At 50.7% G+C, this 26439-nt stretch overlaps 1 long non-coding RNA gene across 1 annotated transcript in view; it reads left to right on the forward strand.

The window, feature by feature from the left end:
• The window catches only part of LOC146809625 (uncharacterized), a 133802-nt gene that overhangs the window by 73689 nt on the left and 33674 nt on the right, over positions 1–26439 (forward strand). The window contains exon 4 of the long non-coding RNA XR_014965573.1: positions 2639–2757. This is a non-coding gene — a long non-coding RNA (uncharacterized LOC146809625). The remainder of the gene's footprint in view (positions 1–2638; positions 2758–26439) is intronic.

The raw sequence follows: 26439 nt of genomic DNA on the forward strand, positions 1-26439 counted from the left end.
GTAACATCGCGATTAAGCCCTGGGACTGCGGTGGAGGCAGCCGTGCTGAGTGTCGGTAGTGCTCGACGTGTGCAAGGAGGCAATAGCCCAAGCGATATATGGCCCGAGACTGCAGTTGAAACAGCGTTGAATGTATGTATGACCTGAGACGACTGCTGGTGCCAATACCTCTCGCAAAACACCTACAACATCCCAAAGGCGAGACCTATTGGCAATGCCAATGCTTATTCTTCTTTCGGCAGAAAAAAACATCATCGGGCTTATTTACAATCCCCTTGCGCAGCTGGTGCGTCACTTTTAACACGGGAATAAGTGACACACCGGTGGCGCAAAGGGCTTGTAAATAAGACCCCATGTGGCGAGTAGAGGTGCCCACTGGGCTCATTGGGTTTCCCTCTGTGTTTCTTTTCTGGCCTTAGGATTGGGTAGACGAACTTGGTCTTTTCAGGGCTGAAATAAAGTAAAGTACCGAGCAGAAATTAAAATATATTTCCGTGGGCTTGCTGCCAGAAATTATTTCCCATATGAGCGAGAGCATGGGAGTTCTTGCACCTGGAATTTTCAGAGAAAACTCGCATGCACCAGATTTAGAATGCGCCTATGTTAAGAGTTCCTAAACGATTTACGGGCAGAACAAAGACGCCATACCATTCATCTTCCAAGCCAAAGCACGATTTTGTGAAAAATTCGAGGATTTTTTCCAAATTTTCCAAATTAGAAGACTCTTCTTCGTCATCTTCTCAAACCTTGGATACCATAATGGAGTCCTCTCAAGTTGCTTTGGGGAAATCTAATACTAAGCGATTGAAAAAGGACCCTCCTTCGCCTCCTAAATCGGCGTCACCAGTGTCTATGGAGTTATTACTGGAGGAAATAAGGGCTCTCCGTCCCTTTATGGAAGAGACTAATACTAAATTGCAGGTTTTAACAGACAACTGGTCTCAACTTGAAACTAGGGTCTCCTCATTCGAGCAGAGTGTTACCTAGTTTAAAGAATCTTGTGTTAAGGTCTCTCATCTTCAATCTCAAGTTTCGATGCTCCAAAAACTGGTTGAGGATTAGGAAAATCGCAACAGGAGGAATAATCTACGCATTTATGGTTTGGAAGAAGGACTTGAGGGGTCCGACTCCCTCACTTTCTTTAAATCATTTCTTCCAAAATTCCTTCATCTGCCAGAGGGTACAACACTAAACATTCAACGAGCGCACCGGCTAGGCTGTGTACCTTCTCAAACCTCGTCTTCACAAAGACCAAGAGGAGTTATTCTGTATTTTTTAGAATACACAGATTTGTTGAAGGTATTGGCGGCGGTTAAATCTTTTCCAAAGGTTACTTGGTCAGGCTCCTCCCTGTTTTTTGCTCAGGACTATGCCTCAGCTACTGCCAACCGCCATAAAGCCTTTCTAAATATGAGAGCTGATCTTCGCCTCTTAGGAGCCAGATATGGTCTCTTTCACCCATGCTTATTCAAGGTTACTTATTATAACCGAACAACTACTTACGAAGACCCGCTGCGTCTGCAAAGTTTCATAAACTCGTGCAAACCTTCTGCCATGGAGTCCTCTGGCTCTTCCTCATCGGTTAATGATTGAAACTTGTTTCACAAACAAAAGGAAGGTGCACTCAGCACAAAGGTCATTCAGATCCACAAGTATTATCCATTAATATTTCAAGTTTATTCCAGGTAGGCAAATACAATCGGCAAACAGCCAACGCGTTTCGTCCCTTTTGCCAAGGAACTTCTTCAGGGCTAAAGATCAAAGGGATATGGCTAATTTCGCAAGAGCAACTTCTCAGTAGCCAAAAAATCCATTAGTTGCACAATAGCATGGAGGGAAGCATGATAACTGTTTGTCAGTTATCATGCTGCCCTCCATGCTATTATAAATTGGGAGTACAATTACCATGAAACCTTTAGTAATCTAGAATTCACCTATGATGTCGTTCATTATGCTGCCATGAACTTTTCAAGAATACGGAAGTTACCTTTGAAACCATATCTGATTGGGATACACATGTGCTGAACTTTGTGCAACTAATGGATTTTTTGGCTACTGAGAAGTTGCTCTTGCGTAATTAGCCGTATCCCTTTGATCTTTAGCCCTGAAGAAGTTCCTTGGCAAAAGGGACGAAACGCGTTGGCTGTTTGCCGATTGTATTTGCCTACCTGGAATAAACTTGAAATATTAATGGATAATACTTGTGGATCTGAATGACCTTTGTGCTGAGTGCACCTTCCTTTTGTTTGTGAAATTTCTGGATCATTATAGCATCTTTCAACAACGGAGGCTGGAAGTGGATGCACCATCTTTGGATAAAACTATACTAGGGAATTTAAGTGCTTAACCATTGTCTGTCGTTGGTGGCTCTTCTTGTTTGTGTAAATCATTGAAACGTGTTTGTAGCTTAATGATGTTTTATTTCTCTCTAAATTACTGATTGTATTTTTGTTCTCCTCACTACTACTTTTAATGGTTTGAAAATTGAGTCTTTTAAGTTTGTATAGCTCTTATCGTACAGTATTCGCAGTTTGATTTTATACAATTGTTCTTTTAGATTACTACTATTACTACTGTTGTTCGTTCCAGTTCTCCTTTATCCTAATGTTTTTTCTCATCATTATCTTCGCTTCCACAGGTTCCTTATCCTTGTTCGTGATGTCTTCCTGGTCCATTCGCTCAGCTGACCTTGGATGTGTCGTCTATTCCATGTGGTTCCACCCCTCCCTCTTGTCTACTTGTTTTCTCCTTATGTAGGTATGTCACTCTCCTACATTTTTATTCTACTTCTCTCTTTGGTTTTCTTTCTTCTTTTTCTTCTAACAAATCCTTCTGTTCACTTTATGGGTGTCGTTGGTGTCTCTCCTTCATATGATATTTGCCCTCTTCTTATTGTCTACTTTTTGTTTGCATTTCTTATTATTTTTGTCAGTTTCCAGCATCTCCTGTTAACAATATTTGTTTCTTTTTATTTACTCTCCTATCTCCTCTATTCATTTCATAACCTCTATTATGTTTCATCTTACTTTATTGAATTCCTTTACCAAATATCTCCTCATCCCTTACTATTTTTGATATCTTCTTTTTTCTTCTCTTCAGTCATGGTTATTAACGGTAAGGTATTCCTTTTCTTAGGCACTTCACCTATTTGTTCAATTATTATGCACTCTCATTGGTTATTTTTATCAATTTCTATTCTTTCTAATCTGTTATGCCGCTAAGATTGGTATCATGGAATGTTAGAGGGCTAAATTCCCCCATTAAAAGACAAAAGGTTCTATCCCATCTGGCCAAGTTAAATGCAGATATAGTGTTCTTGCAAGAGACTCATCGTATAGACACTGAAGCCTTAAAATTAAAAAAAGGTTGGGTAGGAGATGTATTTTATTCAAATGGTGATGGGAAGCGTAATGGAGTCATGATACTGTGTCGTAAGTCTCTCCCCTTTAAATTCATTTTGCAAGAATCTGATGCAGATGGCCGTTGGCTGAATGTTAAGTTGCAGTTGAAGGATGTTCCAGTCTCTTTTTTTAATGTTTATGCCCCCACTGCTGGAGACTCTTCTTTTTGGCTTTCAGTAGCTAAGAAGATAACTTTACACATGGATGATAACTTCGTATTGGCAGGAGATTGCAATCAGACTTTCGATCCTTTCATAGATCGGAACTCTAAAGCCTCATTTATTCTCAATAAAGCACATAAATCTTTTATCCACACGATCACACTGCACAAACTTCTCGAAGCCTGGCGATTATGCAATCCAACCACACGAGAATATACCTTTTACTCCCCGATGCATCATTCACAATCCAGACTTGATTACTTTTTTGTATCTCATAACATTTCGCAAGCGCTTATGTGCACAGAAATAGGGCCTATTTTGTTATCTGATCACGCTCCTATTTCAATGGATTTAGACTTTTTACCCAAAACCACTGCTTCTAGAAGATGGCGATTTAACAATTCTCTTCTTCTTGATCCAGTGTTTTCTTCCTCATTTAAGGCATTTTTTGTTGATTATTTTCTTAGTAATCACTCTGAATTCCTACCGTTCTCAACCATTTGGGATGCTTTTAAAGCCTCTGTCAGAAGTTGGCCTGATATGTAGTGCTCACTATTCTAGTGATCACTGTGTATCATTCCAAACGACCCTTATTGATGATTGGTTGTAAGTCAACCTTTTAGACCAGCTATCCTAGTAGCGTGGATACGAGCAGTCTTAGGCTAAACTCTAGAGGGCGTGTTAAGCCAGCCGTTTACCATCACATATACCCCTTGAACACCAAGTGAAAGGACACCACACAAGTTGTTATGAAAATAAAAGGATATTTATTTATAACAAGACTACCCTGGCTCTTTATGAGTCAGGGAGCTAAGCACACTACAAAACTCTTAGGAAAATACTTCAGTTGCACACTTTACACAAATGCCCGAGGGGCACGAGAAACCATCTACACTAACAGTGAAATGCGAATGGTTAGAGTCTGGAGGTACTGATTCCGGAGTGATCCGATCAGTGGGACTAAACGAAAAAGGAACTGGACACTTGTAGAGCGAACCTGCGATGGAGCACCGAGAGGCTCGAGTTACCTAGCCCGGAGGCTGCGGCTGCGTGAAGTTCGGCAAGATGTCGGGAGTCCTCGTGTAGTCTCAGGAGCCTGAAAGAAGAAGTTGCTGGCAGGCGACCAGTGACGATGTTCAGAGCGATCCAAGCCTGGATCGGTGATGAAGGAAACCTGAAAGCAGAGGGGACTCAGTTCTCAACCGCTAGCCAGCGATCGTGTGGATACCAGGAGGGTACCGGCTGAAGTCACCTCGACCAGGTGAGTGGGTGACGTCGGACTCGGCTGTTCCTCGGACCAGGAGGCGCGGCGGCGACCAGGATGGAGGGCGAGCTGTCCCACGAAGGTGTCTGCTGTCGATGGTGCTGGGCCCAGGAGGGGGCAGCGGATCTTGGCAGTGGCAACCCAAGCGGGGGAGTCAAGATGGCATCGGGAGTGGACCAGGAGGGTCCTTGGTACTCCTCTGTTGAAGGGGAGCAAGAGCCAGTCTGGAGCAACCAGACTAGTGATGAAACAAAACGTGGTGCGTCGTGAAGAGGGCCACAAGCCGGTCGGCAAGTGGTCGGACAACGCGGTGAACAGCAAGGAGCGGAAGGGCCCCCACGCAGATCTCGTGGATGCTGGGGAGACAGACTTCGATGCTGGAGCTGCTCAGGGTTTAGGGCTTCTCAAACCCTAGGTGCACTCACTCGAGGGTCCCTCGGTGGGCGTGCTAGATAAGCGTCGTGCAGGTTCTGAAGATAGCCGGTCCCGCAGGTCTCGTCACACCTACGACTCTCAGCTGGGCTGATGAGGTAGGTAAAAGGTCAGAGATGGCAGGGAACTCGGGTCTCGTCGAGCTGGGCAGTCTTGATCCGTAGGAGAGACTTACAGCAAACCGCAAGCGCTTAGGTGGTGCCTGCTGGTGCAGGGTGGCTACTCCTTAGCCACAAGGGAGAGTCTTCAGAAATAGTCAAGAGTTCCTTTCGTGGAAAGTGGTTCGTGATTCGGAGTTATCCGATTATCTGATTATCCAATTTGGGAAGGGGACTCGCTCCTACCTTTATTCTAAGAAAAGGGGCTGGCCCGTGACTAGGTTCTACCTATGGGTGGAGCCAGGAGGGGGGTGGTTACACCCCTATCCTTTGTCCGGCTTCGCGCCAGCTCAGGGGCTGGTGTGTCCCCGAAACTGGTTTGAGCCGGGCTATGCACAGTGAGCACCGGGGTGCCACTTGCAATCACCTTCCTTTCAGCCCTGCCTACCTGGGATACACAAACCCTGTCTGGGACGGTGCTAACACCGCCCTCGACAGGAAACCCTTTGTCCAAGCTCCCCTTGCTGGAAGGTCCCCCAGCAGCAGGAGGTCAGACTTGTGTCTGGTGGCAGCAACCATTTTGTGATGCTGAGGTTTGAGTCAACTTTAACCGGGGTTCAAGGTTACTTCCATGTCGTGTCCCTCTAAAAGGGGGGAATGCTATCCCCGTCACCAGGACTGGCGACGGGTTCGTATTCCCATTCGTATGACACCTTACTCGACATGTATAGGTGAGGTGAGGCCAAAGTTAGCAAATGCATTAAAAGTAGTTGGCCCGCGTCACCATGGAACGGCTATTTAGGACTTGGTTCCGCAAGCCGCCGACGGGCTCAGCTCGCGCCAGAGCACCATCCCACATGACTCCCTGCACTCTGCCTTCAGGATTGATAAGGCCTGCCATAGGAGTGACTGATAGGAATCCATGTGTCCATTTTAGGGTTTAGGTGTAGGAATACTACACCTACAGCAACGGGTGATTACACCACGTGGCCCCAGCTGTCGTGCAGCCAGTTGTGTCAGATTTGGGCGGCCATTTCAGGGGTGGCATAATACATGCTTCAGCCCCTGGTAGGCCCTGGGTACACCAATGCCCTGGATACCTGTGGCATGCTGAGACAGGGACTGACAAGGCGACCCAGTTCCAATTAGTTGATGCACCTAACGTACATGTGTGTTAATTTCGAGAGAGAACAGCTAGGCTGTGGGTCTGATTGGCAGGCCCACAGCCGGAGAAAGTCGTAAACCAATGAAGCAAAAGCAAAAAAATCTGGGTGATCATAGGATTGCAGACCCTACTCTCCTACATGACCCCCCCCCAAACTTTGGGACAATAAGCTAACCTTGACCAGGTGAGTCTTCTTGCTCTAAGTGGAAATACCTGGAGAGCCCATCTGCATTGCCATGATCAGTGCCAGGTCTATGCTCCACTGTGAAGTCCATCCCCTGTAGGGAAATGGACCACCTAAGTAGTTTGGGGTTTTCACCCTTCATTTGATTTAGCCACAAGAGGGGCTTATGGTCGGTCTGAATCTTGAAGTGAGTGCCAAACAAGTATGGCCTCAACTTCTTCAGGGCCCAAACCACAGCAAAGGCCTCCCTCTCAATAGCTGGCCAATTCTTCTCTCTGGGGGTCAGCCTCCTGCTAATAAAAGCTATGGGCTGGTCATGACCATCAAAATTCAGTTGCGATAGAACAGCTCCCACACCCAGCTCCGAAGCGTCTGTTTGGACAATGAATGGTTTGGAGTAGTCGGGACTCTTTAGGATAGGTGCTGTGCACATGGCCTGCTTCAGGTCATCGAATGCCTTCTGACAGCTTGCTGTCCACTGAACTTTTTTTGGCATCTTTTTACTTGTCAGGTCGTTTAGCGGGGTCACAATGGATCCATAATTTCTGACAAATTTCCGGTAATAACCAGTCAGGCCCAAGAAAGCTCGAACCTGAGTCTGGGTGGTTGGAGGAGCCCAGTCCTGGATGGCCTGTATTTTGCTCTCCAAGGGTTGAACCTGGCCTCCACCTACAAGGTGGCCCAGGTATACAACCTGTGTCTGCCCTATCTGGCACTTGGTGGCCTTGATAGTGAGGCCTGCCTTCTGCAGGGCCTCTAACACTTTCCTCAGGTGGACCAGGTGATCCTCCCAGGTGGAGCTAAAGACAGCGATATCGTCCAGATACGCCGCACAGAAGTCGTCCAACCCAGTGAGAACTCGATTCACCAGCCTTTGGAAGGTGGCAGGTGCATTTTTCAAACCAAAGGGCATTACCACGAACTGATAATGCCCACCCGGGGTAGAAAATGCTGTTTTGGGCTTGGCCTCCTCAGCTAACCTGATTTGCCAATACCCAGCTGTCAGGTCAAACGTACTTAAGTAGTTGGCCGAGGCCAACCGGTCGATAAGTTCGTCTGCTCTTGGTATCGGGTGGGCGTCGGTCTTAGTGACCGCATTGAGACCTCTGTAGTCCACGCAAAACCTCATCTCTTTCTTACCGCCCTGGGTGTGAGGTTTCGGCACGAGCACTACGGGACTAGCCCAGGGGCTGTCCGAGGGTTCAATGACTCCCAGCTCCAACATTTTCTGCACCTCTGTCTTGATGCAGTCTCTGACATGATCAGGTTGCCGATAGATTTTACTCTTTACGGGCAGACTGTCCCCAGTGTCGACCTCGTGGGTACACCACTTGGTCTGACTGGGTGTCAGAGAGAACATATGTCGAAAGGATTGAAGAACCTGTTTACAATCCTCTTGTTGATGTCCAGAGAGGCTGCCACAAAAGACAACACCATCTACTGATCCATCGTCAGGGTTCTGAGAGAGCAGGTCTGGGAGAGGGTCACTCTCCTCCTCCTGTCCCTCATCTGTGGCCATGAGCAAGCCCATGCCCTCCCTGTCGACATATGCCTTGAGCCTGTTTACATGGAGCACCCTGTGGGGGCTCCGGGGAGTTCCCAGGTCTACCAAGTAGGTGACCTCTCCCTTTTGCTCAATGATCGTGTGGGGCCCAGACCATTTGTCTTTGAGGGCTGCTGGGGCCACTGGCTCCAGCACCCACACCTTCTGTCCAGGCTGGTACACAGTCAGGACAGCCTTTTGGTCGTGCCAAGCTTTCTGTAATTCTTGGCTCGCCTCCAGGTTTTTAGACGCCTTCTCCATGTACTCCGCCATCCGCAAGCGGAGACCGAGCACATAGTCCACAATGTTTGATGCCGGCTTTCTGAGAGGTCTCTCCCATCCTTCCTTTACCAAACAAAGGGGTCCCCTTACGGGATGTCCGAACAGAAGCTCGAAAGGGCTGTAGCCAACCCCCTTCTGTGGGACCTCTCTGTAGGCGAACAAGAGGCAGGGTATCAGGACATCCCATCTCCGCCGAAGCTTTTCAGGTAGTCCGTGAATCATCCCTTTTAGGGTCCTGTTGAATCTCTCAACAAGCCCATTGCATTGTGGGTGATAGGGTGTGGTGAACTTGTAGTTGACACCACATTCCTTCCACATAGCAGTCAGATATCCCGACATGAAGTTTGCACCTCTGTCTGAGACGACCTCCTTAGGGAAGCCCACTCTGGAGAACACTCCAAGTAGGGCCCGTGCCACCACAGGTGCTGTAGTGGTCCTAAGGGGGATAGCTTCAGGATACCTGGTGGCGTGGTCCACCACCACCAGTATAAACTTGTGCCCTGATGCTGTCTGGGGTTCCATTGGTCCGACAATGTCGATCCCCACTCGTTCAAAGGGTACCCCCACCACTGGTAGTGGTATGAGGGGGGCCTTTGTCGTGCCACCTGACTTACCACTGGCTTGGCAAGTGACACAGGAGCGGCAAAACTCCTTCGTATCTTCAGACATGTGGGGCCAGTGAAAGTGTGGAACAATTCTGTCCCAAGTCTTATTCTGGCCTAAGTGACCTGCAAGGGGAATCTCGTGGGCCAAGGTGAGAAGCAAACCTCTCAGAGACAAGGGGATGACCAGCCTCCTGGTCGCACCAGGTTTGGGGTCTCTCGCCTCGGAATACAGGAGTCCATCGTCCCAGTACACTTTGTGGGTACCTGTGGCGTTCCCTGCAGCCTCAGCAGCGGCCTGCTGTCTGAGGGGTTCAAGTGAGGGGCAGTCTAACTGTGCCTTCCCCAGGTCTTCCCTGGAGGGTCCCCCTGAGCCCAGAAACTCAACCTGACCAGGTTCAAGCTCTTGCGGCTCAGTTTCCCTCAGTTCTTTAAGGTCAGCCTCCTCGGAGACTTGATCCACGACCTGGGGCAAGGGGGAAGGCGAAGCCTTACCCTTACTGCTCCTTTTCTTGGAAGGTGTCTGGTCCGTTCTTCCAGGATCCAGCACCTGTTCAGTGGGGCATCTTTTGGCCTGTGACCTGGTCACAGCAAGGACATGTGCTGGCAAGCCTAACATCTCCATGTGAGTCCTCTGCTCCACTTCTGACCATTGTGACGTTTCCAAATCATTGCCCAACAGACATTCTACGGGGAGGTCTGAACTAACCACAACCTTTTTCGGGCCACTTACCCCTCCCCAGGAGAAATCAACAACTGCCATACTGTGATTGGTAGTGACGTTGCTGGCATTGGTCACTAGGTAACTGGTACCTAGCATGATCTGTCCAGGGTCCACGAAGTTAGGCGTCACCATGGTGACACTGGCACACGTGTCCCTGTAGGCCTGAGCCACTCTTCCATTTATCAAAGGTGTCTGTCTGTATTTGCCCAAAGTATTGGGACTGGCATCAGGGGATATATCCATATCCCCTGTACAGACAAGGACGGCCTGAGTGAGCGTGCCGACTAAGTCGTCACTCCCCTCGGTTCCCAAGGTTAACCCAACTAATGCCTTGGGAGGCGCACTACCACTGCTGACTGTACTAGGGGGCGCAGGTGCCTTAGGGGCTGCAGTGGCAGGAGTTTGCCCTCCTTTCTTGGTGCACTCACTAAACCAGTGAGTCTTACTTTTACAGTATTGGCACCACCTTTTTGACTGGCCTTCTTGAGTCTTCTTCTTCTGTGAAGCCTGACCCCCACCCTCTTTGGTTTGTTGGGGACCTGTCGAAGACTTCTGGTCATTTTGTTCGTTCTTGTTACCCTTTTGGTCTGCTTTCTTCTGACCACCCTGGTTCTGATTCTGGTTCTGCTTGACCCTTGTTCTGACCCATCTGTCCGCCTTCTTTCCCAATTCTTGGGGAGAGGTCAGATCCGAGTCGACAAGGTGCTGATGCAACAATTGGTTCTGACAGTTGTTTAAAATCTGTTCTCGCATGATAAGATTGTACAATCCCGTGTAATCAGTAACCTTGCTACCCAGCAACCAGCCTTCCAAAGCCTTAGTGGCACAATCGACAAAGTCAGCCCAATCCTGAGACTGAATTTTCTGGGTGTCCCGGAACAGCACCCGGTACTGTTCCGTGGTTAAGCCGAACCCATCAATCAGTGTGTTCTTCAGGACTTGGTAGTTGTTAGCATCCTCAGCTCTTGTAGTGAGGAGCTTGTCCCTTCCTTTACCTTCAAAGGAAAGCCACAGTATAGCTGCCCACTGACTTGGGGGGACGCACTGAACAGTGCAGGCCCTCTCCAAGGCAGTTATCCACTTGTGGATGTCGTCCCCTTGTTTAAAGGGGGGCACTATTTTACTCAGGTGTCTAGTGTCTATACCCCTGTCTTTCTCTCTATTGAGAATGCTGCCACCAGTGGGATCTAACCCACTTAATTTCTGCTCTCGGGCCAAGGCAAGTCTTTCTTTGGCGAGGGCAAGTTCTTCCCGCTCGATCCTCAGATTGACCTCCCGCATCTTCGCTTCATGCTCCCTCCTCTGAGGGGAAGTCATTCCTCTCTGAGAAGATGCCTGAGAGACATGTGTATGAACCGATCTGCCAGAGCCTCTGGAGAGAGACCTAGCTCGTCCGTTCCCAAGGTTAAGCCTGCTTGAGCGTGGGCCCGGGGCTCCCCCAGTTCCATTCTCATGCCTGCTTAAGTTGGTCCTTGTAAGCCTGCCGACTACCACTGGACCTTTGTCTGCCTCGTCTCCCGATAACTCGTCCTCGTCCTCCTCCTCTGTGTGGAGGTCGAGGTCTGGGTCACCGAGGGTTCCCTCTAAGGGCGGCATGTTCCCATCTGCACTGGGGGGACCTGTGTTAGAGGACCTCCTAGCATCGTACGCCTCTAAGAGACCTATCAGAATTGCGATGGTAGGGTTAGAACCCTGGTTTAGCTTCCTGGAGGCACACAGTTGTCGCATCTCCTTGAAGCTAAGAGTTGCATATCGGGACACGACCTGTGGAGGGTCACTGACCACTAAGGGAGTCTGCGAAGACTCTCCGTGGATCGACATGCTTTTCTAGTGAGGTGTAAGTGTTGCACCTACCTACACTATGGGTTTACCTACTGATCCCTTGCTAAGAGTTGTAGTCAGGGTGTGCTAAGCCCTGTTACACTACAACAGCCGGTTCAGTAGAACTCGGAGTATTCTAAGTTAAGTTATATGTACCTGGGTACTTATGTGATCTTTCACTGCGATATTCTTAGGATACGTGTGTGGTAAAACAACAGCAAGCTCAAATCCCAACCGCTGCTCACCAATGTGAGAAGTTGGCCTGATATGTAGTGCTCACTATTCTAGTGATCACTGTGTATCATTCCAAACGACCCTTATTGATGATTGGTTGTAAGTCAACCTTTTAGACCAGCTATCCTAGTAGCGTGGATACGAGCAGTCTTAGGCTAAACTCTAGAGGGCGTGTTAAGCCAGCCGTTTACCATCACATATACCCCTTGAACACCAAGTGAAAGGACACCACACAAGTTGTTATGAAAATAAAAGGATATTTATTTATAACAAGACTACCCTGGCTCTTTATGAGTCAGGGAGCTAAGCACACTACAAAACTCTTAGGAAAATACTTCAGTTGCACACTTTACACAAATGCCCGAGGGGCACGAGAAACCATCTACACTAACAGTGAAATGCGAATGGTTAGAGTCTGGAGGTACTGATTCCGGAGTGATCCGATCAGTGGGACTAAACGAAAAAGGAACTGGACACTTGTAGAGCGAACCTGCGATGGAGCACCGAGAGGCTCGAGTTACCTAGCCCGGAGGCTGCGGCTGCGTGAAGTTCGGCAAGATGTCGGGAGTCCTCGTGTAGTCTCAGGAGCCTGAAAGAAGAAGTTGCTGGCAGGCGACCAGTGACGATGTTCAGAGCGATCCAAGCCTGGATCGGTGATGAAGGAAACCTGAAAGCAGAGGGGACTCAGTTCTCAACCGCTAGCCAGCGATCGTGTGGATACCAGGAGGGTACCGGCTGAAGTCACCTCGACCAGGTGAGTGGGTGACGTCGGACTCGGCTGTTCCTCGGACCAGGAGGCGCGGCGGCGACCAGGATGGAGGGCGAGCTGTCCCACGAAGGTGTCTGCTGTCGATGGTGCTGGGCCCAGGAGGGGGCAGCGGATCTTGGCAGTGGCAACCCAAGCGGGGGAGTCAAGATGGCATCGGGAGTGGACCAGGAGGGTCCGTGGTACTCCTCTGTTGAAGGGGAGCAAGAGCCAGTCTGGAGCAACCAGACTAGTGATGAAACAAAACGTGGTGCGTCGTGAAGAGGGCCACAAGCCGGTCGGCAAGTGGTCGGACAACGCGGTGAACAGCAAGGAGCGGAAGGGCCCCCACGCAGATCTCGTGGATGCTGGGGAGACAGACTTCGATGCTGGAGCTGCTCAGGGTTTAGGGCTTCTCAAACCCTAGGTGCACTCACTCGAGGGTCCCTCGGTGGGCGTGCTAGATAAGCGTCGTGCAGGTTCTGAAGATAGCCGGTCCCGCAGGTCTCGTCACACCTACGACTCTCAGCTGGGCTGATGAGGTAGGTAAAAGGTCAGAGATGGCAGGGAACTCGGGTCTCGTCGAGCTGGGCAGTCTTGATCCGTAGGAGAGACTTACAGCAAACCGCAAGCGCTTAGGTGGTGCCTGCTGGTGCAGGGTGGCTACTCCTTAGCCACAAGGGAGAGTCTTCAGAAATAGTCAAGAGTTCCTTTCGTGGAAAGTGGTTCGTGATTCGGAGTTATCCGATTATCTGATTATCCAATTTGGGAAGGGGACTCGCTCCTACCTTTATTCTAAGAAAAGGGGCTGGCCCGTGACTAGGTTCTACCTATGGGTGGAGCCAGGAGGGGGGTGGTTACACCCCTATCCTTTGTCCGGCTTCGCGCCAGCTCAGGGGCTGGTGTGTCCCCGAAACTGGTTTGAGCCGGGCTATGCACAGTGAGCACCGGGGTGCCACTTGCAATCACCTTCCTTTCAGCCCTGCCTACCTGGGATACACAAACCCTGTCTGGGACGGTGCTAACACCGCCCTCGACAGGAAACCCTTTGTCCAAGCTCCCCTTGCTGGAAGGTCCCCCAGCAGCAGGAGGTCAGACTTGTGTCTGGTGGCAGCATCCATTTAAGGATGCTGAGGCTTGAGTCAACTTTAACCGGGGTTCAAGGTTACTTCCATGTCGTGTCCCTCTAAAAGGGGGGAATGCTAACCCCGTCACCAGGACTGGCGAGGGGTTCGTATTCCCATTCGTATGACACCTTACTCGACATGTATAGGTGAGGTGAGGCCAAAGTTAGCAAATGCATTAAAAGTAGTTGGCCCGCGTCACCATGGAACGGCGATTTAGGACTTGGTTCCGCAAGCCGCCGACGGGCTCAGCTCGCGCCAGAGCACCATCCCACATGACTCCCTGCACTCTGCCTTCAGGATTGATAAGGCCTGCCATAGGAGTGACTGATAGGAATCCATGTGTCCATTTTAGGGTTTAGGTGTAGGAATACTACACCTACAGCAACGGGTGATTACACCACGTGGCCCCAGCTGTCGTGCAGCCAGTTGTGTCAGATTTGGGCGGCCATTTCAGGGGTGGCATAATACATGCTTCAGCCCCTGGTAGGCCCTGGGTACACCGATGCCCTGGATACCTGTGGCATGCTGAGACAGGGACTGACAAGGCGACCCAGTTCCAATTAGTGGATGCACCTAACGTACATGTGTGTTAATTTCGAGAGAGAACAGCTAGGCTGTGGGTCTGATTGGCAGGCCCACAGCCGGAGAAAGTCGTAAACCAATGAAGCAAAAGCAAAAAAATCTGGGTGATCATAGGATTGCAGACCCTACTCTCCTACAGCCTCTGCAAGGGATTTTATTATAATTTATGTGGCAAAGAAACGTAGTGCTGCTCGCCACCGTACTTGTTCATTACTTCAGGACATTAAGAGACTGGAGCATTCTTTTTATACATCTAATTCAAAAGTTGTTCTCAATACCCTTATACAAGCAAAGTTACAGTTTAACAAGGAATCAACGGATAATGCCTCATTATATCTACTGAAATCTAGAGCTAAATTTTATGGGGGTAGAAACAAAGCAGGGAAACTTTTGGCTAACTATTTAAAAACTAAACATAACAAATTGAATATTGATTCTATTTATGATGATAGTTCTGTTTTAAAGTTCAAAGATGTGGAAATTGTAAATGAATTTGCTTTATTTTACAAAAATTGTATTCTTCCGAAACTCATCCCACGGACCCTGCGCTATCACAATTCTTCTCAACCACACAAAAACCACATTGGCTCTCTGCTGATTTCTCATTTCTGGAAACTGAGGTAGCACAGCAAGAACTTCTCGATGCACTTAAACTCCTCAAAAAAGATAAAGCTCCTGGACCAGATGGTTTTCTGTTGAATTCTTTCTCCATTTCTCCAATCTATTAATGCCTAAACTTCATCTTCTAATTGACTCTTTCAATCTTTAAAAAAATCTACTGGCTCTTTTTCTGATGCTCATATTTGTTTAATACCTAAAGAGGGAAAGGATCCAAAGTACTGTGAAAACTTTAGACCCATATCGCTGGTTAATATAGATTACAAGATTTTTTCCAAAGCACTGGCTCTACGCCTAGACCCTTACCTTCCAAAGGTCATAGGCAAGGAACAATCTGGATTTGTGAAGGGGCGAATCATACAAGATAATACCAGACTTTTTTTTTTTTTTTTTAATTTTTTTTTTATAAGGGAAATCAGAATACACACTTTTAGTATAAATAACAACAAAAAAGAAAAATACAAAAATACAAAAAACAAGGCGAAACGACTTATGACGGGTGGCGAACACCAGCCGGGGGAGTCAGCACCCAACCACCCGAGGGCGGTCAATAAAAGAAGACCTGAGAGGGAGGGGGGGGCCATGAGAGAACCAAATCTGTACTCCAAAGTACGAGATACACAAGGAACCCTCAAGGATCAGGGGGACGAGGCAACCCCGGACGTATCCACCAAAGGGGGAGCACAGATAGACCCACGATACGCGTTCCACTGCCCCCAAATTCTACCCCAAGCCCCCGGTTTACCACGAGCCACATACACCGTTTTTTCCCTGAACATGCACCAGTCCATGTTCTCCTTCCAGACGGACACGGTGGGAGGCCGCTGGGAACCCCAAAGCTGTGCAATATCTCTCTTTGCAATCATGTTCCCCAAGGCCGCCCACCGAGCCTGAGCCGAATTGCAGTCATTGGGCTCCCATACATTCAGCACACAACGACGCACCTCCGGCAGCAGAGCAACCCCGGTGACTCGTCTCATAATATCATGCACCCGGCGCCAGTATTCCGCCACCTCGCGGCATTCCCATAGGATATGGAGAAAGGTAGCACTGAGCCCGCAGCCACGCTTACAGAGTCCGTCGTCTGAAAACCCCATCAAGACCAAGCGGGGGCCCGTCACATATACACGATGGAGAATCTTAAGCTGGACCAGGCGGAGACGGGCCGGGATGGCCACCTCCTTAGGGGATGACAGTGCAGTTTGCCAGTCCTCGTCGTCCAGCTCCACCCCATCTCCCGTCCATGCCTCCCGAAGACGCACCAAGAGGTCAGCCCGATTGTTTATCAGTTTTTTGTAAATCAGGGAGATAGTACTGTCGGGGACGTGACCATCGAGTATGCGGTCCTCGAGAGGCGAAGAAGAAGGGACCGTGGTCCCCTCCCCAAAGACCGAGAGCAGGGCGTGCCGAACCTGTGCATAACGGAAGAACTCTCTGTCATTAAGCTCGTACTCGCGCTGAAGCGCCGCGAAGGATTTAACCGCACCTTTAACCCACAGGTCCCCCACTCTGCTGATGCCGATCGTATCCCAGCGCTCGAAGCCTTTCGTTGTCCAGAGGCTTCCCAAGCGGTCTGAGTCGAATAGAGGAGTGGCGCACGTTAAACGCTCACTCCAGCCCATCGCTACGTTAGCCGCCTTCCATACACGGACCGCAATCCTGGTAGGGCCCGTAAGGGTCCTACCGGCAGACCGCGAGTAAAGCGCTCTGTTATAGTTACCGCCGGGAAGCAGGAATTTATCCATCTCATATGCCGGGTTCAAACCAGGAGCGTACGTAGCATGATTAATGGCAGACAGCTGGGAGGCCCAATAGTACCGTCTAATATCAGGAAGCGCGATGCCCCCGTCATACCAGGAAAGAGTCAGCTTGGCCAAAGCGATACGCGATCGCCCGTCCCAAACCAGTCTCCTCTGCAAACTCTCCACCTCCCTAAAATAGGCCGCAGGAATGACATCGAAGGAGTTCTGGAGTGCATAAAGGAATCTGGGAAGAGACATCATTTTAAACAGCGCCGCGCGACCAAGCGAAGACAAGGGCAGCTTACACCACCGAGCCGTATCTGCCCTCAAACGCCGGAGTGGAGACAGGAGATTCTGCTCATAGCGGACCGCCGGATCCAACGAAACGTACACCCCCAGGTATTTAAAGCCGGACTGAGATATTTGGAGCGGAAGCCGAGGCAGCAAGAGAGGAAGACCACCAGAGATAGGATACACACAAGATTTAGACCAATTGATTATCAGACCCGAGTTTTTCCCGAAGGAAGTAAGGACATCAAAGAGAACATTGAGCGACTTCCGCGGTGAGGTGAGATACAAGAGAATATCATCCGCGTACAATGAGACCCGATCCTCGAAGCCCGGGGCCCACCGGAGCCCCCTAATCGAGGGCTCCCAACGGAGCCAGGCAGCGAGCGGTTCCAGGGCGAGAGCAAAGAGCAGCGGGGACAACGGGCACCCCTGCCTAGTTCCCCTCCCGAGAGCGAAAGGCCGAGAAACCCGCCCATTGACAACCACCTGAGCCATTGGTCCAGCATAAAGGAGCTTCACCCAGCTAAGGAACCCCTCCACAAAACCAAACTTCGCCAAGACGGCCCAAATAAATGGCCATTCAATGGTATCAAAGGCCATCGTGGCGTCTAGGGAAACCAATATGGCCGGTTCAGCGAAGTACTCAGCCCTAGCGAGGACGCCGTGCAGACGCCGTAAGTTGAGAGCGGTATTACGATGTGGGATGAAGCCACATTGATCCGGATGTACCAAATCACATATAACGCTAAGCAGGCGATTGGCGAGGACCTTAGCAAGGATTTTGGGTTCGGCATTCCGGCGGGAAATAGGCCTATATGAGGCACAGCGGTCACGTGGCTTACCCTCCTTGGGAATCACCACTATAGTAGCCAGACGCTTGTCGTCAGGAAGGGAACCCCTCTCGAGCGATTCCTGAAACATATGACGGAGAAAAGGCGCGATTTTATCCGGGCGCAACTTATATAGTTCAATCGGCAGACCGTTGGGGCCCATAGCCTTGCCCGAACGGAGGGAGCGAATCGCAGTAGCTATCTCTTCGACAGACAAAGGGGCATCCATCAGCTCGCGGTCCTCGATGGATAAGCCGGGCAGGGCAATATCCCGAAGCAGAAGACGAGAGTCGTCCTCATCTCTATCAGAAACCGGGGAGTACACTGCACGGAGGTGATCAGCAAAACACTCAACAATCTCACCAGGCTCAGTCACACACACTCCAACCGACACCCGAAGCTCCGGGACCACACGATTCACTCTCTCCTTCTTGTCCAACCAGGCAATCAGCTTACCCGCCTTGTCTCCGGCGTCATACAACCTACCCTGCTGCTCCCTATACATAGTCTTGGCAGCATCAGTGACGAGAGACTTATATTCAAACTGCTTCAGGCTGAGGGCATGCAGCCCATCCGGGGTGACACCCGCCTCCAAGGCTGCCTCCAGCCCCGATATTTCAGTCTCCAGCGTCACAACCGCCTCTCTCGTAACCCTCTTGGCCTCCACTATCTGGGACAGGGCATGCCCGCGGAGCACTGCTTTGAAAGCTTCCCACAGGGACACCGAGGACAACACTGACCCCTCATTCTCAGAAAAATATTGATCAATCGACTTAATCAGGCTATCACGGATCTTGGGGTCTCGCAGGTACCAAGGGTTAATAGGAGCGATCCGCCCAGCGGACCGCGACCCAGTGTCAAAAAGCAACCACAGTGGGGAGTGATCAGAAATACCCCTGGCCAGGTGTTTGACCTCTCGAATCCGTGTAGCCTGGGCCGCGGGCATAAGGAAATAATCCAATCTGGAGAGACTCCCATGGGCCCCAGAGTGAAAGGTGTACTGACACTGTGTCGGATGCATTAACCTCCAACAGTCCACCAGACCGAAGGTCTCCAGGAGCCCGCCAAGCCATGCCTGGGCAGCAGGGAGGGCCCTGGGCGGATGACGGTCCAGGTCACCCGAGACAACCGAATTAAAGTCCCCACCCATAAGCAAAAGACTGTCAGGAAGCCCAAGCAACATACGACCCAAGTCTGAGAAGGTGGAGTTCTGGAGGCCCGGGGGAACATAGACCGAGATCAAGGAAAGGGACTGCCCCTCCCACCTCCCAGTCAGAGCCACATAGCGCCCTCTATCGTCTAGGACCACCCTGGTGATCTCCAACGGAAGTGAAGCTCGCAAGAGAATGCCCACCCCTCTCGAACCAGTGGTGAAACCAGAGTGGGCCACGAGTCGATATCCCCCCCTGTTCATAGCCCGACAAACATTGCCAACCAGATGCGTCTCCTGTAAGAACACCACATCAGGAGTCAGACGACGCAGATATTGCAGCACAACACCCCGATTGATACGGTCCCCCAATCCATTGACGTTCCAAGACATCAATCTCAACCCGTCCCCCCCATCCCTCCAGTAGATCAAGGGCCCCCTAGCAAAGAGCGCAACACCCAAGGATGAACCATAGCCAATTCTTCGCCTTGAAAACAAAAAACACAAATCCAAACAACCCCACCCACCCACCAACCCCCCCCAACTCCAACACCCCCCACCCTGCACCCCTGCGGTCCAAAAAACCACCCCAACTTGCAGTGTGCCTGTCGCCCTACAAACCCCATTCTACGAAAAGACCCCGGAGGAGGGAAGGGACCCGTCCCCACCCGCCCCCCACACACAACATAATGAAACAAAATGCACAAAAGAAGTAGAACCCAGCCGAACAGTACAACATGGCAGAGTCCGGGACCATAAGTCACTCCAAAGGAGACCCGCCACCCTCGGTACCGGCAGAGGGCCCAGTCCGGTCACCCCGGTCCGGCAGAGAATCCAGCCAGTCACTCACAGTCGCAGGAGAGTCAAAAAAGGTAGTCCGATCTTCATGTTCCACTCGGAGCCTTGCAGGATAAAGCATAGAGTACTTGAGACCGAGGTCCCGGAGACGCCGCTTCACCCCCTGGAAGCCCATCCGCTGTTTCTGGACAAGTTGGGTGAAGTCCGGGAAAAAGTTAATGGACGAGTTCTCATGTCGGACCGGGCCATGGACCCGTGAGGCCTGCAGAATCGCGTCTCGGTCTCTGTAATGGAAAAGTCTCGCAACGATGGGCCTCGGGGGGGCCCTCGGTTGCGGCCGGCCACCTGGGACTCGATGGGCCCGCTCCACAGCGAAAAACTTACTCAGGCCAGCGGGAGCAAGATGTTCGAGGATGAGCTCCTCGACCAGGAGATCAACCGGGCGGTTATCGGAGGTCTCCGGAACGCCTATGACGCGGATGTTATTGCGGCGGGCCCGTCCCTCGAAGTCCTCCAGCCGCCGGGCCATCAGATCAGTGGCCGACTTGAGATCTCCGAGAGTGGCCTGCAGGTCCGACACGTCCGTACCAAAGGAGGACGTCCACACATCCAGCGATTGAACCCTCTCGTTGGTCTTAGAGAGATCCGCCCGGAGAAGCGTAATGCCAATGGCCACCGTGTCGATTTTACGGGCCAAGGCCTCGTACTGCGTAGCGATGGTCTCTCTGATGCCCTTAATGGCGCCCATGATGTCCTGCAGGGACAGATCCGGAGAAACGGACGGGCCACCACTGGTGTCCTCCGGGGGGACATTGGCCGTCCCGGGGGATCCTTTACCCTGAGTGTAGCGGTCCATGTTGTTCGTCTGGACCGGTCCCCCACGTAGGGATGTTTTGGTCTTACGCCTCTCGGGGTCTCCCTTGCCTCCCATGAGAACCTCGATCGCCGAAGGGGACCACCGAGGAAGCGTCGAGGTGGCACAGGCCAGGCAGACGCGGTCCGCACCACAGGCCGCAATGTGGCGGAGCGAAGGGACCACCGTCGATGAGCACACTGGCAGCAGACGAAGACACCGGCATCAAGCGAAGGCAAAGTGAAAGCCCAGTCGCACCAAGCAAGTCCACAGTCCAGCCCCTCAAAGACCAAAAGTGAAACCGAAAGTGATGTGACGGCTACTGGCACAGCCCCGCTGCCGTTGTTGTTCAACTACGCCCCGGCTCCACAGATCACCCTCGCATCGGGCACAGCCTTAGGGTGGGCCTCAAAAGTTCAAACCACCATAACTCCGGATTGCCAGGTCCGATTTGATTTCCGAAAGGAGTTTAGTGTTCAGCCAGCATTCGTCTTCCAGATTCCATCAACCAAGTCAGGATAGAGTCAGGATAAATTCCGAGGAGCAGCGAGGGTCCGGGGAGCCCTGTGCTCACGCGACCATCTTGGATGCGCGCTAGGCTCCTCCCCCCCAGACTTTTTTTAAACATTTATCTAAAGCTTCGCATTTTAACTACTCCCTTGCAGCTATAGCCCTTGATGCTGAAAAAGCATTTGATAGAGTAGAATGGCAATACCTATTTTATTCCCTCAAATGGTTTGGTTTTGGTCCAAATTTTATTTCTTTAATCTCACTGTTATACTCTAACCCTCGTGCTGCTGTGTGTGACCTTGGCAGAGGGGTACGTCAAGGATGTCCTCTATCCCCCTTCCTTTTTAATTTGGCACTTGAACCCTTTCTTTTGAAAATTCGTCAAAACGTCCGAATAGAAGGTTTTCAGACTCCCACTACCAATGTTAAACTTGCAGCGTATGCTGACGATATTTTGCTCTTCATTTCGAGCCCCAACGAATCGATCCCTGCCTTTTTAAAAGACGTTCAATCCTTCTCACTAATCTCTGGCTAAAAACTAAATAGCGATAAATGTGAAATTTTACCCTTGACAAAGTTTACCTTTAAGGCTGATTTTGCTTCAACTAACTTTACCTGGAAGCCATCTTATATCAAGTACCTGGGTTTAAATTTGACACCCACAATTAAAGGCACGGTTACTTTATGTATGAATAATTGCATCAAAAAACATTTCTGAGCTCACAATTAAATGGCATCCCCTTTATTTATCTTGGTGGGGTCGCCTGAATACTATCAAGATGATGCTATCTCCCATAGTTTTATATACCATTTCCAATATCCCGGTCCCTATATCTACTAAAGTATTTAAATCTGTTAACGCAATACTGTCTTCTTTTTTATGGAATACCAAGAAATCACGAATGTCTATCTCTAAGTTAATGCGCCCTAAAGCCGAAGGGGGAGTAAATTTCCCTAATTACTCTGTTTATCATAAAGCTTTCCTGTTGCGACAAGCCTCCTACTGGTTGCTTGACTCTGTGGACGATTGTCCCTTGTGGACATCTGTTGAACTTTCGTTTCTCTCTCCTTTTTCATTTCAAGAGTACCTTTCCTTTTCTCGTAAACCCCAAACATTATCTACCTCTTTGATTAAACTTACTTCCAAATTATTAAGCCCTATATGCTCTCTATCGCACGATACTCCGGATTCTTTTTTAAACTCACCCATCTAGCACAATTCCACCCTATTGATACGCAACAAATCCATTTACTGGAGAACATGGAGGCAGCGTGGCTTAATTTGGGTTCACCAATTATTCTTAGATAAAGAATTTCTTACTTTCTCCTCGCTTCAACAGCTATACTCCTTACCTAACTCGTTTAGCTCTAAATATTGCATTCTTCGTAAATTGATTCTTGATACTTACACAAAGTTATTGGATAAAACCTCTAACGATCGTATCACTCCTTTGCATAAAGATCTATCTGCCCTTTTACGCATTCAACCCAAAGCATCTATCCTATATACCTTTTTCCAGTCCCCTGATACAACAAGGCCAAAATCAAACACTGAAGAGGCATGGGAGCAGGACTTTAAGACTGTGTGGCCCTTACATTTATGGACTAAGATTTGGACTAAGATACGCAAATCTTCAAGAGCAGCTAGTTTGACGCAAACACTGTTTTATATATATAATAGGCTTTTGTTCATATAAGGCCTGGTGGTATGATGTATGCCACAACCACAGATTGGATACGTTCTCTAATCTACCCTCTTCTATGGTTACTAAAAGACTTCAGCTATGGTTACCTGTATCTACATTCTTTGATACTTGTGCCAAACAACATTTCTCTCCACATCCCTCCCAACAAGAGGTACTTAAACCTCCGTAAACCCTCTAGATATTCCATTAAACATTATGCAAATATTATGTAAATCTATATAATTTCTCTTTTTATGTTCTCAATATAGTGCCTGTTATTTTGCATTTTTATTCATGTATTTATGCTGGAACCTACTTATAATATGTTGTTTGATGATGGATCATTTTTTATGTTTAAAACGTTTTTATTGAAACAAAACAAACCATGGGGGAGGGGGATAGGAGGTTAGGATACATAGAATACAATCAAAGAAAAAAAGGGGCAACTCCAGAGGGTTGGCAATGGATAGCTCAATGGACCAGGGGAAAAACACAGTAAATGCAAGGCTAAAAATGCAATCTGTGGAATCCCCGCATGCATATCCGACACCCCAAATCTAAACAATGAAAGCCAGCAGCAACTCAACAAAGCACAATCCCCCCCTCCCCATCCCCCAGCCCCCCAGTAACGAAAAAACAACACCCCACCCCCCCGTCCTATGGTCCCGCACCAGATTAATCCTCACCAAGAAGCCCCGCACCCCCCCCCACCCCCCGGGGGGCCCCCGTCTCACAAGTGAACTAGTCCGCTGGGGTCACCGGCGGCGTCAACCTAAGAAGCCTAAGATACCTCGGGCAGGTGAGCTCCCGGAATTCAGTGGATAGCAGCGCTAGAAAGGGTTGCCACAGCTCTTCAAATTGGTCTATCTCCCCCGCAACCGTAAGCGACAGCTTCTCCATCCCCAGCACATGCCAAAGCCTATGCAACCAACCCGTGATGGAGGGGACGGTGGCGGTGCGCCAGTGGATAAGAATGTTCTGAACCGCAGACCCCAGCGCAATCGCGATCTGCCTACCCCTGCGGGACTTCAGTGGGTACATTAGGTCATTGGGGAGGCCCAGCAGGACATACGCCGGGAGGCGCGGCAGCTCTATCCCAAAGTGCTTATCCACCTCGTCCAAAACTTCCTTCCAGTAGGCGGTCAGCACTGGGCAATCCCAAAGAATGTGTGAGAGGGTACCTTCCTGCCCGCAGCCCCGCCAGCACCCCTTGTCAGTGTGTTTATGCATTTCATACAGTCTCTCCGGGGTGTAGTACCAGTATGTGGACACCTTAGTAAAGGTCTCCGTAAGGCCCGTGTGGTATGCAGAGTGCCGCGCCCGATACGCAATTTTGTCCCATTCCTTGTGGCTGAGTGTCCTACCCAATTCCCTGTGCCAGCGCTCCCTCCCCGGGTTGTAATAATGAAACGGCGGGGGTTGTAGGTACTTGTACAGATCGGTAATTAGCTTGGCGTCGGAGGTCCGAGTAGCCAGCCACCTCTCGTACGGTGTAATTTGACGGGCGGCGGTGGCACGCACCTGGGGCTGGAGGGCCCAATGCCGAACCTGCATGTAGCGCAATCTGTCCAGCTCCGTCAGGCCGAACTCCTGGCGGAGTTGCTGAAAAGGGACCACTCCCTCCGGGCCATAGATCTGGAAAAGTGCCCTGCAGCCTGCCTGTACCCAGTGGGAGAAAACCCCCGGCTCCATCCCTGGGGAGAAGTCCGGGTTGCCCACTATGGGCGTGAGCGGCGAAGGAAAGGTGGTGAGGCCCCGAGCCTCACAGACTGCATCCCACACCCGCAGGGGGACCCGCGTGACAAAAGAAGCGTAAAGGTTAGGGGGGCGATGCGCGCGGCGCAAGAATGGAACCTCTTGTAAGGTGCGGCCCGCCACTGCCTGGTCTTGAAAGAGCCAGTGTTTGTCGGACTCCCACCTGCTCCATTCCACCAGATATCGCAGCTGCGCCGCCTGAAAGTACTTACGGAGGTCCGGAATACCGAGACCCCCCGCCTCCGGAGCAAGCGTGGAGAGGACCCTCTTCATTCGGGGCTTGCGGCCCTGCCAGACAAAGCGGGAGATGTCAGCCTGCATTTGATGTATCCAGCCCACCGGGGGCTGGAGAGGTAGGGCCCGAAAAAGATACAGTATCTGAGGCAACACCGTCATCTTAACCGCCGCGATTCGCCCCAGCCAGGACAGCAGGCCCTTGCTCCAGCGACCAAGCTCCTCCTTGATCTTCCTGCTAAGGGAGGCATAATTAGCCGTAACCATCTCCGGCAATGTGGGCGCCAGCAGAATCCCCAGGTATGGCACCGTGGACGAGGACCACTGCATGGGGAAGAGCCGCTGAAGGTCCCTCCTGGTATCCGCAGCCAGGGACACGTCTAACGCCATCGACTTGCTCATATTCATTTTGAAACCGGCCACACATGCAAAGGCGTCCAGTTCCCGGAGGCAAGCAGGCAGCGACCTCCTAGGGTCGTCCAAGGTCAACAGGACATCGTCCGCGTAGAGACTGACGGTGTGGACATACTGGCCCATCCGGACCCCAGTAGCATCCGGATTATTGCGAATCCTCTGAGCAAACGGCTCCATGTAGAGGGCAAACAAAAGCGGCGAGAGGGTCAGCCCTGCCGCATGCCGCGTTCGATAGCAAATCCACCGGAGCTACACCCGTTGACCCGCACCGACGCTGAAGGATGCTTATAGCAGTTGAATACCATGGTGCGGAACTTATCACCGATTCCCAATTTCTTGAGGACCAGCTCGAGATACGGCCAGTGAACTCTGTCGAAGGCCTTCTCCGCATCAACAGACAGCAACATCCGCTCCCCCGGGATCCGCGAGGCCTTCTCCAGAACATGCGTCACCCTCTTGGTGTTGTCAACCGTCTGTCTGCCTGGTACGAAGCCAGCCTGGTCCGCCTCCACCAATCCGGGGAGGTGTGGACCCAGCCTGGACGCTAGAATCCCTGTGTACAACTTGAGGTCGACATTTAAAAGCGAGATGGGTCGATACGAACCGCAGAGGTCCCGGTCCTTCCCAGGTTTCGGGATTACCGCGACCGTCGCCCTCAGGAGATCCGGTGGGATGGCTCCCGGTTCGGAAAAGGAGTTAAATAGCCGAGTAAGGACAGGGGCCACAGCCGTGCAAAAAGTCTTGTAAAACAGAGACGTGTACCCGTCCGGGCCCGGGGCCTTACCATGCTTCAGCCGCGCAATAGCGGAAATCACTTCTTCAACGTGGATATCCCGCTCCAGGTGGTCCGCCTGAACCGGATCCAGCACCGGAAGGGTCACCGACTCCAAATAGCCTTCGGCATCCCGTGGCGAGGAGGGCTCTTCAGCATACAGCGCCTCGTAGAAGCCGCGGAAAGATTCCGCTACCTCCGCGTCCCCAGAGACGACCCCCCCGTCCGTGTCCACCAGTTCTCTCACAACGCTACGCTGTTGCGTGACCCGGAGCCGGTGTGCTAGGAGCCTGCCACATTTGTCCCCCCCAGCGTAGTAGGCATGTTTCAAGCGCAAGGCTGCATACTCCGCCCTGTCAAGATCCAGTGCCGACAGGAGCTTCCTCGCTGCCTTCAACTGCCTCCACACCCTTGGCGCCCCC

The sequence above is a fragment of the Triturus cristatus genome, chromosome 7, assembly GCF_964204655.1.
Source record: "Triturus cristatus chromosome 7, aTriCri1.1, whole genome shotgun sequence".
NCBI lineage: Eukaryota > Metazoa > Chordata > Amphibia > Caudata > Salamandridae > Triturus > Triturus cristatus.